The sequence below is a fragment of the Urocampus carinirostris genome, chromosome 15, assembly GCF_059441175.1.
Source record: "Urocampus carinirostris isolate Australia breed hairy pipefish chromosome 15, RoL_Ucar_1.0, whole genome shotgun sequence".
In the NCBI taxonomy this organism is placed as follows: domain Eukaryota; kingdom Metazoa; phylum Chordata; class Actinopteri; order Syngnathiformes; family Syngnathidae; genus Urocampus; species Urocampus carinirostris.
Genome location: NC_142363.1, coordinates 11656895 through 11670066, shown reverse-complemented (window position 1 = coordinate 11670066; position 13172 = coordinate 11656895). Strand labels below are relative to the sequence as shown.

General features: G+C 38.2%; 2 protein-coding genes across 3 annotated transcripts in view; both read right to left on the bottom strand.

Moving 5' to 3' along the window:
- Positions 1 to 13172, bottom strand: part of scaf8 (SR-related CTD-associated factor 8) — a 109680-nt gene that overhangs the window by 8999 nt on the left and 87509 nt on the right. The window lies entirely within an intron of this gene.
- The window catches only part of tiam2a (TIAM Rac1 associated GEF 2a), a 144280-nt gene that overhangs the window by 75915 nt on the left and 55193 nt on the right, over positions 1 to 13172 (bottom strand). The gene's annotated exons all lie outside the window — the stretch shown is intronic.

The following is a 13172-nucleotide window of genomic DNA, read 5'->3' as shown; positions in this document are numbered from 1 at the left end:
GCCTGGCTTTTCCGTTGGCTCGGACTGGAGGAGGATGTATGACTAGCTGTAGCCATGGCGATTTTCCATTGCCGCTTGAGACGACGGGGCGAGACAAGCAGGCGTTTAGTGGCTGCAGAATTGCCTTATGGGTAGGCACTTGGGAGGGCGTGATGACTGAAGCCCTTGTCTGATCCCAAAATTGCACAATAACCCCAGTAGGAGGCCAAGGTGGCCGGCTACTGGCGAGAGTCTGTGTGTGGTTAGTCCACGCTGACAGGAATTAAAGTCTGCAACATGACTGAGCTGTTCATATCTTGAGCGCAGAACAGGCAAACTGTCCAAGAAAAAAAGGCGCTGATAATATTTTGTTTATCGAATTTGGTAGATACTTTTGCAATGTGACTAAGCAGGATGCTGGAAGAGACACATTTAAGACTGCTAGTGGTTTAAGACTGCCCACATGCCTCCATTTGTCTAAGCTCACATAACTGTGGTCACATAATCGAGTCGGGCCGATTTAGATGGCCACAGCAGAGCAGAGCACAGGGGCAGTAATAGGTGACTATTTTATTTTAAACAGAGTAACAGACAGTTTGCTATAGCGATCTAGCAAGAGTCAACTGGTTGAATCTACACTTAATGCAGTTCAACCCGTTATCTCACATTCGGGGGAAGCGTGCAACATCACGCGAAAACTATCAATTGTGTCAGCTTCCTCTAGGTGATCCTCATCTCATGTCAAATAAGTACACACTTTTCTAAACACAAGTATTTTAAAGCATGTTAATATTATAGTTAATGTATTTTTGCCTATTATTCAAATCAGTATTTTTGTTATGGACAAAGTTTTTTTTAACCGCTAGGAGGCAACAAATAATACATAATGGCCCTTTCAATGACCATTGTTTTGGGAACACCTTTTCAAAGTAATATCCAAACTGCTAAGTGAGCAGCTGCTCAATCTGCATCCATCAGCCTGCTGCTTGACACAACAACGTCACATACAGCAGGATTTATCCAAGCTAAACAACATTGTTCACCATACAATAGATGATGCGGAGGAGTCTGGGTTGCTCTCAAAGCCCTTTGTCTGCTCAAAGGTTAGCGAATAACACACTTTGTGGGTGTAGGACGTATGAAAAGAAGAAGACTGCAAAGAGTACCACTACGATGCATATTCATACAGAGCAGGTGCTCTTGCGATTTTGTGCAAGTCAAATGCTGAGACCCTAGATTAAGATCAATTATGATACTCCTCAGAAAAATCAAATCATTAGCAAAACATAAGTAATTATCAATTCCCAACGAAAACCAATTGACCTGTCACAAACAATGAGCTGTTTGGACTGAATGGGTTTTTTTTTTCACATTGTGAGAAAACATTTTTCATAAAGTACTTTTAAACCATCAGTAATAACTAATAAAATACTGCCCTATGACCGCCTTTCTCCAAAAATAACATAATTATTTACTTCAAACTAGTTAAATTACAACAAATCTGCTGTTTTTATGAAGGATTAGCGAGTTTAACTAGTAGAGCCTGTATAAATCCATGTAAATGTTAAATCCTGCCACATTTAGCCAGAGATTACTTTCAATAATCCCTATTTTAATGAAAACAAAATCCCACTGGGGTTGGGCATGCTCATGGGACCCAGACAACTGAAATAGAGTTCTGCAAATGAACACGGGACTCATTTGGCATGCTAATACTTATTATCCCCCACAAAACAACCTACATACCTTGGGATGTTTATTTTTGTCCTGAGGGACTGCCATCAGATATACTGTAACGTGTAGAAAGCATGCATGAAATGCCCCTGATTGGTTGTGTGAGCTGAGATAAGTGCTCTTATACATACAAGAATTCATACCTTTGGAGTCCCCAGATGTTTCATGAATGATAAGAGTGTTACAAGGAACGGACGGGAGAGAACTGATGGAATTCACTTAAGAAGAGGGTGCAGTGGATCTGGGCCAAGGGTCACTCTTTGGTTGGGTGGGAGACGGCCAGTTAGCCAAATTTAAGTGCATGATACATCTCAAAAGTGGTGTGTGTTTATAATAAAATTAAGTTCTCAACCCCATTAAAAATACCATATTTTCATGACCATGGCTGGTGTGTTAAAAGGCACAGTCTCTGTAGCTGGGTCTATTTCTGTATTTATCACTACACAGGACGCACCGCAAGCTAGGACGCGGGTGCCCTCTACTTGCATGAAATGTCCCCTCTTCGAGCATACAAAGTGCAAATGCTTCGTGCTTTATTGTTCTATTATGTTCCCTAAACAATTAGATACGAAAACATCTTAGCAACGTTTACACGAGGGGTGACATCACATGCAGGAGAGAGGGGACTGGGGGGACATTTTTGGCACAACAATGCCTTACAGCACAGACAAGTATCCAAAGGTGTATATTTATAAATACAGCGTTAGCAAAAAATGAGTTAGGCTTCGGTTTATTCAAGTTTTGATATCAAAGTAAAACAAGGATAAAAACTGGTGGGAATTTGTTTTTCTACCTCCTCTACATGCGAACCTTTGTTTTATTCACCTCTAATTTTCTCATGGCTGCTCGTTTTCCATGTTCTTCCATGTAGCGTAGAAATCAACACACCGTTGTGAAAAAAAACCCACTAAAAACATTCAATGGAGGGACATTGATGTTTTAGTGATTTAATTAATATTTGGGGGGACGACTGTGTTTAGCCACTGGTCGCACAAAACCTTTCAAATTGCTAGATCGGCTATGGCATAAGCATGCAAGTGGAAATGTGAACGATCTCACAAAAACATCAAATTTCACTCCCCAAAAAATCTGAATTGCGCATTAAGCTATGCAGTGTAAAAGGCAGCCTCATGCTTTCCTCAGCTACGCCTGTCCCTAGCTTTTAACATGGTTTAGGAAACAACAGTAGAACATTGCTAAGTTTCTCAAAAATACTCGCTTTCAAGAAAACTTCGGGGGGAAAAAAATTGGCTTTTTGTGAGAGGATGCCTTTCAAGCAGAACTTTCATTTTGGGGCTTTTTTTAAGCTTTCATGATACCTCTGACATCTAAGACAATGCTTTCCATTTCCATGTTGTATAATCCAGAAAATGCAGTGTTTATTTATGTGAGCCCATATTTGATAAGCGGAGAAAACTGTTGTAAACTTAGTGATGCTTTGTTTGGAGGAGTTGGTGCCTTTAGGGGTTGCACGCTTTCATGCAGCTGATGATACGCAGGTTTGTGTTTAAATTGAACATGGACATAACATTTTAGTTACTTTGTAGAGGAAAAAAGGAGCATGGGTTACACTCCTTAAGTTATGCAGTGCTATGTCTCAAACACGCTCAAGCAGAGAAGTTTAAATCAGCTAATTTACCAAGTTTAACAGATAGCAGGTCATTCGGAAGGTTTTATACACATTCTTGGACTTGATATAACTACAATTTATAATTCATATTTCATCGCCTGGTTTTATCTTTAAAAGTTTGGGTGCATGTTTTCACATAATCACACAACAGCTCTGCAGAAATAATGTTATTGACAACATTACCAGTGTTGTACTCCTAGAGAACGATGACACCACCCCCCCCCCCCCCCCCCCCCATGTAAGCAAAGCAAACATGTGTTGCTGCTCGTATTTGCCTCAAACAAACCTAATATCAATACAGCTAGGCTGCCAGACATTCCTGCTGTGCCGAAATCCATGAAACCAAAGCATCAATGCGACCGACAGGAATGTGCAATGGTTACAAAAAAAGAACATTCAGCAGATTGTAGTTGCGGGTCAACATCTAAAATACCGTTCTAATTTAAACAAACAAAAAAAGTGTAGGTTTCAGTATAGGACTTGGCAAAATGTTGAATTATTTCAAATAATTTTTCATTTTAACAATTGTCAGTATGAGAATGTGCTGAATCATAAAATTGAAGTTAGAAATATATGAGTTAAATTTGAACTATTGACAACTGATTGAGATTATAAAACATTTGTCACTAGTTAACTGTGGCAATTAATTAGCAATGGGTAGATTTTTGTTTTGAATTAATGAACGAATGGTCTTGTCATTACACAATAAACTAAACAACGACATTGCAGGGCTTCTTTCAATGCAAAAAGCGATGTGGAGAGCGGCCGGCTAGCTGCACGCTAACATCTGGTATCCTCAAACTGAGCCAGGTCTATGTAATGATTAAAATATATCAGTCACGAAAGTAGCGGTTTCCGATGTGTTACGACTTTTGAATTTCCACTAAAACCGATTGTAAATTTGTATTCTTTTTTATTAACATTTTGCGCGGGAATTATTACTAATCAATTAGAGTTTGAGTAAATAAGTGTGGTAATTATTGTTTTAAACTTATTGAAAATGGTATTACCCAGATTATTCTTTTAATGTGTCGACCAGCCAAAGTTATGTTTTTTTTTCTCTTATTCTTCATCAGCAAGCATCATATCATGTACTATTAAAACACCCAATGTCTCTAAATAATCTTGTGTTAGTTAAGTACTTCTATTGTCACATTGAACATTTGTTGTGAGAATGAGAGTTTAGCAAAGTTTTTAACAATAATAAATCAAAAAACGAAATAAATAAGTCACAATAATATTTATTTTCAGGTGGTATAAAATACATATGCAAATAAACTGGCATTGGACTTCATATGCTCCACAACTATCTACATTGATACAACCCTAATCAGTTACGTGACAAAAGATGTCGCAAATGCATCTCAGCGAATACATTTTCTCACAAGTCATCCACCAAAAATGAGCAATACACATCATCCAAGTGGTTTCTCAATATTGTCACCTTGCCTACTCAAAAGAAGAACCAAAAAAACATGTGATTGCTTCGAAGAAAGAAAATTGTAGGAATAAATGTAGTATTTTGAGAAATACGGTGAGTGACAGTGACCACAAATAAAATAAATGGAGGGGCAGGGTCAGGAAGGAAGAATTGAAAAAATGTAAAATACATATGCAAGTTCTATTTATGCCTCGGTGAGAAAGCAATAGAAAAGAAGTGCCTTATGATATTGTAAGAATTGTAGGAATTAAACCAGAGAATGACTATTCACCTCACGACAACACAGTAGAAAATATTTCTCGGTATGCTGTATGCCCACCAGCAGATGAAATGAACAGAGGCTGGTTTGTAAAAAGTTCTATGTTGTGATCAGGGTTGGGTAGGGTTACTTTAACTGGATTACTTTCAATTACCTTTGGATTACTCAAATACCAAATATGCTGATAAAAGACAAAAGAAACTAAATATGAATAAAATTACTACATTTTGTGCAGGCTTGGAATACATGGAACGGCAAAAATGATGTTGGCAAGCTGTTGGGATTTATTTTCATTTTGTTTCTGTCGCATTTTATGTTAGTTTTGCCGGAGATCAAAGAGATCAAAGCCAGGAGAGGAATCTTACCACGTGTTGTGAGTCATAGTTGTGTTCATATTTAGTTTCTTTTGTCTTTTATTAGCATATTTGATATTGGAGTAATCCAAAAGTAAATGAAAGTAATCCAGTTAAAGTAACCCTACCCAACCCTGGTTGTGATTTTATTTCCATTTATGTGGAGCATTTAAGTGTAACTTGAAAAGAGATGGCTGAGACTGCACTCTGGTTATCATTGATCATTCTGTAGCTGACACTACAGCGATTAATAACATTCACTTACTCATTAAAGCCACAATAGTGTGCATTGAGACTCACTCCAGGTTTATTAAGGATGATCCATCATAGATCACAGACAAGTGCCGCATAGTGAAATTCAGATGCTTTGGGTCCAACACTACCATGAGAGGCTTCACAGCAACAATGAAGTTGTGGGGCTTTTTGAGCACAAGCAGCACACGCTTGAAAGGTAATCAATATTCACGAATATGGGTAAAAAAATATGTTAGAAAATTACTCCCAAAGTGTATAGTCATTGGTGACATTTTTGGCAAAAGAATACAATAAAAAAAAATTAAGAATCATTACATTTGACAAGTAGATGTTGTCGTAATATGGTGTGCAACAAAAAACAAGTGGGACAGAGCACAAGGAAGTATACAAACTGCGGAGACCACCATTTTTCTTATCGTTTTTTGCCCAACCTTTCACAAAGTTTATGTCAGCTTCCTTTAGGTGGGTCATATGTTGTGTAAAATAAATCCATACTTCTGAACCTATAGTAAAAACGCAAGTTTATAGCATAGTTGATGTATTTTTGCTCATTCAAATCAATGTTGTTTTCTTAATGACTGAGGTTTTCTTTTACCAATAGGAGGTGCTAAATATTACATGCGGGCCTTTTAAAGGTTGCCAATTTGATTAACTGGTCATACCATATGCTACACCAAAAAAATAAAAATAATAAAAATACTGTCTTGAATTGTAAACAAATACCATTCCTAATATTCACACACACAGGGTAATTTGCATAAGTGAGACCAAATCATTTTGCATTGTGACAAGTCCTGAATTGTTGCCAACACGCAAACGTGCACAGGGGTGAGGTATTTTGTGACAAGCATTTAAACCATTATGACTTTAAATCAGACCTTTAAAAGTCAAACCTTTAAGACTGAATTGGTGCAGTATGCAATGCTGAACAATTTCACTATAGTCCTTAGATGGTCCCGCATACATTTTCCCCTTCCCGTAAAGAGGAAAAATGGAGGGTGAAATTTACTGCATATTGGAGTTGGAGCAAAAAGTGGGTGTTAATAAAAACGAGGGGGGAGAAAAATCGAGAAAGATGACAAGCCAATTCACATGTATTAATGGACACAGCCCATCATTTAAAGTGTCCCAGAGAGCACGCAACAGACGAAAAGTGGTTTCTTTTTAGCCAAAATAACACATGGCTGGTCCGTGCCGCAGCATCTGGGCTAGTAGGCCAACATCTATGTGGCGTTTTTACCAAAACATGCACACAATTGATATGCCAGCAGATGTCACACCAATAAGGAAACTACAGCTTTATCCAGGCGCTAAGAGGGTAAATGATTAATAATAATAATAATAATAATAAAGTAGTATTCATCAGTGGAAGAATTTATTATAAAAATAAGCACTCGCTGAATACTCGACTCCCCATTGGCCCATTCACTACAGTATGCCACGCATATCTCGTACGTATACTGTATAGCACAATACAGTACGCTTCTCGCCATTACTGTAGCCTTTGTCTTTTAAAGTTTTGTGAAGTCCTCGTGATGGCTCCTAAACGCTCTTCATCCCTTGGTGCAGCTTGTGAACCGAAGAAAAAGCGAAAGATGCTAACAATTACCGAAAAAGTGAGTTTATTGTACAAATTGAAAGCAGGAAATAGCTACGCTAGCATGGCCCGACAATATCCATTACGCCACCTCCTGCAGCTTCTCCTGCATCGTCTGCGCCGTCATCCGAGGAGCAGTAAAGCTCTTCCTGCCCCTGTGCAGTCATTCATAGTTATTACCTCATCGTACTGCACAGGTCTTTTTATCAACTACGCTTAAAATAACTTATTGTAAGAGGTAAGTTAAATTTTGTCTTATTGTTTGATTGTTTAACAAGAATCTCTCTCTCTAACCGTATTCCATACGGTGTACTGCAAAGTTGTATTTTTTTGAAGGGGCGTCGCTACTTTGCGGATTTTCACTTGGTCCCCATTAACCGCGATAACCGAGGTCCCACTGTATTTGGAAATGCATGCAGTATTTATTCGTGTGTGATACAACACAAAGGTTTTATGGTATCTTAGAGTATTTGTACAATGATTGATCAAACGCACACAACATTTTGCGAATTTTGTCTGCAATATTTTCCACTGATCAATTAGTGCACCAATATATCCCGTGAGAATATAAAACGCACAATGTTCAAACACGAATGAATATGACAGCTCTTATAGTAGTCTTAATGATATGTGCCTTATAGTCAAGCGTACCTCATATATGATAAATATGACAAAATACTTTTTTGAGGGGTGCGGCCTACAATGCTGAAATACGGTATTAATACCTTTGTACACATGTGGGTATAATGGTTAGTCAACCAAACTACATTTCTCCACAAACTTCCCGTAGGAATTAATATGGACTACTTGATGTTTTCTTATATATATTTGACTGCTGCCACCACAATAGAGAACCTTGACTAATGCCCTTCAGGGCAGGATCCAAAAATGCAAATGTTCAAGACAAGTATGTGACGTGGTGGTAATCCAACATCAAATCTTTATTGGCCTGTCACAGGGCTCTGAGATTAAAATGACAGTTTTTGATGTAATGATTTATCGCTGTACCTGCTGCTCTCTCATGAGACAACTGCAAAGAGTTTACTATACATTTTTAGAACTGTATCCAGCCGGAGCAGGCAGATTTCAGTAGATGGCATGAGAACCTGTAGGTTGTCATCATCATCGAAGGCCTGACTTATAGCCTTATAAATACAGCTCCACAGTCTGAACTGCTACGTACTGCAAAACATTTATCGGGTAAGACAGCATCCAGGCCTATATGTACTATCATATGGCATGCTGATTTCTCACATCAATAAACGCAACATGGATAATGCAAACGCTAATAAGGAAGTGCCCCATTTAAAGAATACATGTTAATTCTATCCATGAAGAGGTTAGGAGGTTCGGACAAGAAAAGAGGAACCAACAATTCTATTTACATTAATAGGAGCAACATTAACCTTGAGAGAAATACTAAATTGTCTCTCAGAATTGCTAATTAAAATGTATCAAGAATACATGGTGCCCGTGGACCAAAAACGCTATTAAAAATAAATTGAATAGTTTGGGGGAAAAAACACATAAACACAATTACCGGTAGTTACAATCCGATTTGGAAACAAAGAATGTTAAAATATATTAAAAGGGTCGGCCAAATGAAGGTAGTAGATCTATAAGCAGCTGGTTTCAAAGTCAAGGTGCTCAGATGAAAATTCGTTTTTCTCTTTAGTTTTAAGCCCTGACCTTGGAACCCCCAGCAGGCCTTTGTCTGAGGATTCAAAACTGTGGGCTTAAGCCAACCCTGTGTACTTGAAGATGAACCTTAAGATCGTTAAACTCACTTCTGGAATAGACAGAGCAAAAATTAAAGGGTCAGTGTGTATTATCTATCCCCTCATAGTGGTAACAAACATCATTCATTAAAATAAAACAATATTTATTTAAATAATGAGCAAAATACATGCGCCATCATATAACGCGCCTTTATTTATACTTAAGGGTTGAGAAATGTGCATTTTCTTTACATATCATGAGCCATATTTAGAGAGAACTAGCATAATTGTCGACCATCTTGCTGCTATGGGTACCCAAAAACAAAAATGTTGCGAAAGGCTGGGCAAACTAATGACAAGAAAAATGGTACGGTTTGGTCACGTTGAGTCTCAGTAGTTTTGTATTCCTCTTTGTACTTGTAAGCACTTGTTTTTGGTTGCACGACAGTGTAGTGTAGTGTCTACACAATACAGCGACATCTTAGTGGTCAAAAAATATACACTCTCCTCTTAAGCTAAAAGAAAACGGGGTGTTGTGATCCCACCCAAAAAACTAAAACTAAAACTAATGTATACGTATTGGTTTTCTGCAATGCAATAAATTCCAGATGTAGTGCGAGTGTTCTAAAAGCAATACAGTGGCACAATGCCAACACGTAACCAATACAGTTTGCCTAATGTACTGACATGATTCATTAGTCCTCGTCGACTCAATGCTAGTGGGGAGTAATGTTAAGCTAACACCACAGACGAATGAGTGATGACAAACAACAAATGTTGCTAAGTGCAAAAAGCAATAAATTGTTTGATCAAATCCTCACTCCTTTGGCTTTTTATTGCACCTTCACAATAAGGTTGACATAAATATGCCTTACGATTTAGTGAACCTGTCAGTGGGAGGTTTACAACTCACGATAAGAGACAAATATGAGTAGCCGAGCATTCTGGAGTTGATATTATTAGAGAGGTGGGTGCTTTTGGGACACCCAAACACAAAGACACACACTTTATATCAATTTGCCCCACCGCGAATGTTTGAGTCAACATGTCACAATAGATCTGAATGAATTGTCCTTTTTATATGGGAATGCATGTTCTCTTGCCTACTTAATTTCTGATTTGCACATTTAGATGCTCGATAAAAAGGTTAGAAAGATGATTTGGGAGAATAGGTTGGAATGTGACTTACTGGTCTAAACTATCCCAATGAAACTGAGGTTCAATTCTATTAGTGGTGTTTGTCATAAGATTGATTAATCTGCTTATTGATGTTTACTATGTTTGTGTGCTGTTACCCAATGCTAAATCTATTCCACACTGGTCATCCTGGAAGGGGGATGACCACTTGTGAGGCCCCTTCTCAAGGTTTCTTTTTTCCTCACGCTGAGGTTTTGAGTTTTTCCTTGCCCGCATGTTGGTTTAAGATCAGGCCATGGTGTAAGTGTAATCCTGTGCAGTCCTTTGAGACATTTTTGGCATTAAGGGCTATACAAATATATTTGACTTGACAAGACATTCCGACAATACAAATCATTTGATTTCAACGTTTCACAGGAGTCAAAAAAGCAGAGGATAAAAGTAGGTTCCACTCTGGTGAATATCACGAGGAATTAGCTGGGGGGATGCTAGCAACACTAATCCAGGGCAGCTGTCCCACAAATCTGTGTTGTGTTTAACTAGCAGTATTAAAACAAAGCAACATTATCTGCAGTTTCCTCTCCAAAACCATTTTTATCAATTCATGTTAGGGCTGTACCGAAACAAAATACGTCAAAACAATGTCATTCACTTTTTTGGCGGGGCTAGTTAAAGAGGACAGTGAGCAAATCATACTGATAAAACAGCAACAATGCTTTCTGTCTGTTGTCTGGCTCAGTGAAGCACAACTGAACTTTAAAATGAACATCTGTGCCAACCTCATTTTAATCCCAACTGGTGTCCAGAATGTTAGCAAGACTCCTGCACATGACGCAGACACAGAATGAAGTCTAAAACTACATATTTAGCAACAGACAAAAAAGAAATACCGATGAAACTTGTTTTACAATAGGCGACCGATCACGTTATCAATCGAATGAGTGGTCGGAGGGCAGATGTGGAAGCCTGGGCACGTCCCAAAGGACATTCATTCTCAGTAAGATTTTACAGACAGATGCGCTACCATCAGGGGTCATTAAAGGTCAAGCTGTTCCATTATGAGAGGACAAGGGTGGTATTTATTCACAGCCTTGGCTTCCTAAAAAGGGGAGGGCTTAGAAAGGAAAGAGATGGATATTTAACCCTTGGGGGGAACGGTTACAAACCAGCCTCTGTTAATATCATCTGCTGGTGGGCATACAGCACACCCAGACAATTTCAACTTCAAGGATGAAAAAGACAGTTGAAAGCAGAAAGCTTCCGGACAAAGTCAGGCAATCAAACACTATCCAGCTCTGGAATAATCCGTAATGTGATTACAAAAGCTCTAGTGAGACAAGGAAGGGAACAGCCGTACATTTAGTAGTATAAGGTGCACCGACTTATAAGGCGCAACCTCCACAAAAGTTTCTTGTCACATATTCTTAATACATAAGATGCACCAGAGTGTTAGGCATATGAAATTGACACTACAGTAAAAGCGGCCATATTTGAGGATAACCATGGGGCTCTTTATAAATACAGTTACGGTATAAATTGATGCAAAATCTGTTCAGTTAAAAGTGTTGCGGGAATCGAACTTAAGTGGTGGTGGTGAAGGCGCAATCACTAGACCAACAGTGGTACAGATGGCATCCGAAAAGGCATGAGAGTGTTTCTTATGATTACACTATTTGTATTCACAGTTCCAGAAATACAGTTTGGCATTGGGGCTGCACGATTTTGGGAAAAAAAAACAATTGCAATTTTTCAGAACACTATTGCAATATCAATGCATTTTTTTATTTGATAAGGAAAGTGCATTTCTCTGTGCTAGTCATGTTTTTTGTGATTATTTAACCCTTGGATGCATGAATTACCAGCACACATACTCTCCCATGAGAGGGGAAAAACTAAAACTACTAATGGCATCATGTCATACACATGTTTTATGAGGAATACCTGGAATATGAAAATATTACAAAAAAAAATTATTTTCAAAAATTTTGAAGAATAACCACCCATGGGGTCATTTTAGATCGCACTCATGCATCCAAAGGTTAATACTTTTGACATGATTTTACCTGCCTGCGATCCTTCAGACTGTTGGAGAGCAAACACGTCTGTATGATGTCACCAGTCACTGGTCCTTTTGGAGTCTCTAAACGGCAATTTTTGGAAACGCCATAAAATACACTTTATACTACACTGTTTAGTTTTTCAGATTGATCAAATTTGACCTAGGACCAGATAAGGCTTCATGCTTTTGTCCCAGCTGCTTTCCACCTAGGATGCCAATGCAACACTCAGCTTGCACGTTGTTGCAAAAAAATAAAATAAAAATCAGGCAAGAATAAAAGCCTACCATTTCTGTGTGTTCCAACTTAAATTGTTCAATGTTAGTAGTACTTGCAGAGATAATTTCAGCTGGGGACAAAACTTGAGAGTTACCTTTCAAAAGAAGCCAAAACCCTCCAGATTCTGTAAACGGTTCAATAACAGCATTTATTTTACTTTGAGTACATCTTGGATCGAGATTTTAGGTGAATTTGACAGGATTATTAAAATTAAGTTATTGTGTTACGGGTGCTGTCTATAAATACTTGAAAGAAACGCTGTGTTATACGATGACACAATAACACTACATGACATTGCGATGTCGAATAGACTTCGGTTAATCGAGCGGTTTAATATGATTACATACGTAAAATAGCTTGTATAGTATTTATATAGTATTATGTTGGAATACTTATTTCCATCCTCCAACATTCGTTGGTGAAGAAGTGGAGAGACTGTTGAATGCACGAGAGTAAAAATTGTGTAAAAATGAGATAAACTCTAATGCCTTATTGCATGTCACCTGGTATGTGGTGGTATAGTGTCGGGACCCACCACAACTACACCAGTTCGATTCACACTGAATATAATGTTTTGCTATTTTGGTCAGCAATGTTTAATTGATCAGTCATTGCACTAATATGGGAATGTAAAACCTTGTAAACGCGAACTTGTAATAACCGTATGCCTTACCAATCTTAAACCATATTCTGCAGTATATAGGGCCCACCAGGTTAAAAGACGCACTTATAA